This window comes from Triticum dicoccoides, chromosome 3B (genome assembly GCF_002162155.2).
Source record: "Triticum dicoccoides isolate Atlit2015 ecotype Zavitan chromosome 3B, WEW_v2.0, whole genome shotgun sequence".
Classification (NCBI taxonomy): Eukaryota; Viridiplantae; Streptophyta; class Magnoliopsida; order Poales; family Poaceae; genus Triticum; species Triticum dicoccoides.
This window is the reverse complement of record NC_041385.1, coordinates 821,650,188-821,655,040: the sequence shown is the minus strand read 5'-3', so window position 1 is coordinate 821,655,040 and position 4,853 is coordinate 821,650,188. Positions and strand designations below refer to the sequence as shown.

The following is a 4,853-nucleotide window of genomic DNA, read 5'->3' as shown; positions in this document are numbered from 1 at the left end:
ACACACCGAGCATGGCTATATTCATCAGCACGAAGGCTGGTACCACACGATAGCATGTCGTGTGTGGCGACGAGATCGTGGCGGCCATCCTCTCTGATTGTGCTTTATCCATTGGCTACCCACACATGCTAATAAGGTCATGGTGAATCCCGCTGCTGGAGGCCTGTGAGGTGGCGGTGATGATATTGTTGGGTTTGGGGTCCTCCCGGCACCTTCCTCATTCGGCCGAAGCACGACACGACAACCATTGCAATTGTTCTCCCAAACCCAACTGGCGAGCGCGGCCGCGCTGAGGAGGACCCGGCGGGCTGAGCAAGAAGGTGAGGAGGACCTGATCGGGTTGAAGGAAGGCAAGATCGGTGAGGTTGACAATGGGGATGGGAAAACGGTGAGTAACTGTGGAGGAGTAAGTCACTCTAGACTTAGAGACATGACAGAGTATTGTGTGCAATGCAGGGTTTGGCCCCTGCATGATGTTATGTTCTGTAGTAGTGTAAGTTTATTCACCTGGTATGTCTAGCTATTCTAGGCTTATTTAAGCATTAATTAATTTAGAAATGTTTGTACATCAGTAGGTACAGTAATTAACATCAAAATCTTGGTGTGGTTTTAGTGTACAACTCGTACACCAATATGATTGTGTGCTTATGTTCATTAACAACTGAAATGGAGTAATCAACTATCTGCCATGTTGCTCCTCAGTGATGGTTACATCATTGCTACTACATGGAAAAGAAATTCATGTGTCTTAGATACCCTTAGGTTGAAGTATCCTGGATGATTTGGTTCTGGAAGAATAACACTCTCGCTGTTTAACATTGCAACAACATCTGACATGGTGGGTCGATCATCTGCACTCTCTTGTACACACATCAATGCAATGTTAATGTACCTCCTAGCATCTGATGTACAGATCTCCTTTGCAATTGATGCATCTATAAGCTTAGCCCATGTTCCTCCTTCCCATAGTTGCCATGACTGCAGAAAGCGAGAAAGTATCTTCATCGTATGAATATACATGATAAAACTTATAAGTCCAGTACTCCATCTGTTCTTAAATATAAGTCTTTGTAGAGAGTCCACTATGGACTACATATAGAGCAAAATGAGTGAATTATACTCTAAAATGCATCTATATACATCCATATGTGGTCCATAGTGGAATCTCTACAAATGCTTATATTTAGAAATGGAGGAAGTACAAAAGTAACACGCTAAACACACGAGGGTTTAGAAAATGCTCACATATCTAAGAAGGTTAAGAAAGTCTCCGTACTGATAGAAACCCGAATTCCTTTTTCCGCTAAGGATCTCAAGAAGTAACACACCAAAGCTGAACACATCTGATTTGATTGAGTAAATGCCTTCAGATGCATACTCCGGAGACATATAACCACTGAAATGAGTTAGAAGCACAAGAAAATATTATATCAAAATATATGATTCGGTTCGTCAACTAATTAATGGTACTGTAGGCACTACTTATGTTGTAATTTGTAATTGAGGAATATGCTTACTATGTTCCTACTACCCTCTTTGTGCTTCCCTGAGTATCATTGGAGCTGAATATTTTGCTAGGCCAAAATCAGAAATTTTAGGATTCATGTCCTGGTCCAAGAGAATGTTGCTGGCCTTAAGGTCTCGGTGTATGATGCGTAACCGAGAGTGCTTGTGGAGATACAGAAGACCTTTGGCTATCCCTTCAATTATCGCACGTCTATTGTTCCAATCAATAAAAGTTGTCCTGTTTCTTTCTGCACATTAGAGAGTGCATTTTATAGCATGTATGGACCACAATGCAAAATATTATTAAAAACACACTATGCATACCAAATATAAAGAAGTCCAAGCTCTTATTTGGAAAATACTCGTACACCAATAGTTTTTCCTCTCCCTGAATGCAGCATCCCAAGAGCTTGACAAGATTATTGTGTTGTAATTTTGCAATAAGTTCTACTTCATTTTTGAATTCTGTAAAACCTTGTCCTGAATGCGAGGCAAGCCTTTTGACTGCAATTTGCATTCCATCCGGTAATTGGCCCTGTAAATATGTACAAAACAAAATTGGAGGCATCATTTTTTATTGAAATGACAAAATAAGGATTACAAGTCATCCATTGCAAAATAAGAAAAAATAAACAAGTTATCAAGATTTTCTGAACTTTTATTTCTGCAAAGTACTATGTATTTTCAGCGTACATGCAAGATGTATTTATTAATGGCCAGCCAACATTAGATTTATTCAGGGTAATCGTTACTATATATATTTTATAATGAACTTAGAATTGAATCTTTTCAAGACAATGCATTTACCTTGTAGACAGGGCCAAAACCACCTTGTCCAAGTAGATTTTCTTTGGAGAAGTTATGTGTAGCATGCAATATCTCAGAAAAGTCAAAGAGAGTGAACTCTGAACTCTTCTCCTCCAACCTCCAGACCAGTTCGTCTTCTTCCGGTCTATTTGTGGCAGCCAGCTGGTCGTTTAAGTTTACTTTTCCTAAATTGAGAGAACATACAAATATACATCATTAATCTGGGACTGAAACTTAACCTAGCTGGCTACATTAATAAATTTCAGTTTTTCGAGGAACATGTTCGTGAATGAGCCATCATTGGAACAAACCTTGTCTTCTTCTTCTTCTCATCCATACAACATAACAGATAACAGTATTGACAGTAGTGGAGCCACCACAGCAATAATCCACAACACCCTCTTGCGTGAGTTGCGTCCTAAGGGAAAAAAAGACTAAATCATGTATAGTTCTCATATAGTATAAATAAACATGGATTCATTTAGTGATAGAGAAAATATATTTTTCTGCTAGGCAATAATGGAAAATCAGCTTGACAAATTAAACATGGGTCAGCCATATAATTGACAAAGGAAATTTCACCCATTTTTCCGTGACCTTTGAACCGTTCCGATTCTAGCGGTTTACCCCTTAGTCAATGAACCTCATTTTCTCTTTGATTCACTTAGCTTATTTTTTAAAAACTTAGTTCTTCTATTTATTTATTTTTATTCATCTGTTCTAAGCTCTGTCTGCTAGTACCTGTGTAAATAGTGCTAGGACGTATTTAAGAAGCTACTTATCATAAAGATCTAATAAGCGATTTTTGTAAGTGGAGATTACCATCATGTGCAAGAGTAAATCAGCTTGCCATGAAAGATAATTTAGTATAGATTATACTCCCTCCGTTTCAAAGTAGTTGTCATGGTTTAAGTTCAAATTTGAACTAAAACCATGACAAATATTTGGAATGGAGGGAGTCTATATATCAGTACAAATAATTTATTTTTACTGGCTGTATGCATCTCAACGCAAAGTTCGAGGGAATTCCCTCATTTAAAAAGCTTTTCTCCATAATTTTTCTGAATCAATTATAATCAAATAGAAGCAGTGTTGGCATGTCCAATTAAGTATGTCCTGGAAAGGGTGAGGAGTTTACATACCCTGTTGTTCTTGAACTGTTGCCTGCGCCTCCGGGAGAGGCGCAGCAGCTGGTGGATGTGACTGGGAATGTGGGTACCTGGTAGCAGGCGTGGGCGCTGGCGTAGTGCCATTGACCGCCGGAATTGCAAGCATGGGGACCCCTTCGTAGAAGTGGTATAGCTCGTACCTCATGCTACACCATCTCCCAAGAATTCGACCACCTTGCGCTCCATCTAGGAACTTGAGCGTATGCTTCAAAACAAGCTGTAAGCAAGCCGCGCAGTCGTCGGGCGTGAGGTCGGGCGTGCACTGCATAAAGCAGTACATCGTTGGGACGCTGTTGACGCCTAAGCGTGAGGTGGTGAACCTCCTCGAGCTGTTTGCAGCCGCTTGGGCCGTGCTGTTCAGAAGCATGAACAGCAAGTGCGTGATGGAGTCGACACCTGTCGTGAAGTTCAGGGTGTTCCGGAGGTTGATCCACTTCATCTGATCTTCGGTACTGTTGGCAAGGAGAAAATTATGGTTGGAGAACCTGAGCATGCAGTAATCGTAGTACGTGCTGGCTTCCTTATTGTACGGGCAGCTCAGCTGCGCATCTTTGAAGGCGGCAGCCACGCAGCTCTCGCAGTCGGAGGCGTCGGTGATGTCCCCGTGGCAGAGCGTAAGGGCGTAGATGATATCCGCAGCATGGCCCACGGTGGCGGTGGCGAAGAGGCTGGTGTTGGACACAGCCTTGTTGGGGAGGCTGGACGAAAGGAGCATGAGGTTGGCTTGGTAGGTGCTGTTTGATGCATAGTTGCCGCTGTCATCGCACACTAACCATTGGGCACCAACGAAGGGCAGGAGCAGCAGGAGAAGGATGGGGACGATAACCATGTCCATCGACTAGCTTACGCAGGGCAGTGGCACAAGATCCTTGATGGTTTCTTATTTATTATGCAAAATAATGGAACACCGAGTCACTCCTATATATCAACATCACATTCATGGTGATGTGCTGGGATGTCTGTATTTAGTTAGCCGGCGAGAGAGACTAAAGACTTTATGCTTGACTGACCGGCGTTTGAGTGGTGTGAAGACCGTAGACCAAACCTGTAAAGACCGAGACCAAATTAGGAAAGACTTTGGTTGCGTTGCGGTCTTGCGTTTCGTAGCCAGCGGAGATGGAATCACAGGGTCGTGGACATGATGGGTGATGACGACAACACCGACGCCAGTATCTCATGTCATGTGGCATCCGTCGGTGTGTACCGGGTTTAAGTTGTTTTTGATATGTTGTTTCGTAAGCCGTTGGTGCTCAAAGACAGATTTGCTCCGGTTTATCGCTCAATTTTTTCATAACTCATGAGACAAGTTGAGTAGAACTAAAAAAAGGCATCACGGTAGCACTCACGGCACGGCACCATCAGCGGCGCGGG

At 42.4% G+C, this 4,853-nt stretch overlaps 1 pseudogene; it reads right to left on the bottom strand.

Annotated features, from left to right (window-relative positions):
- Positions 1-679: 679 nt before the first annotated feature.
- Positions 680-4,317, bottom strand: LOC119282489 (annotated as a pseudogene).
- Positions 4,318-4,853: the final 536 nt, after the last annotated feature.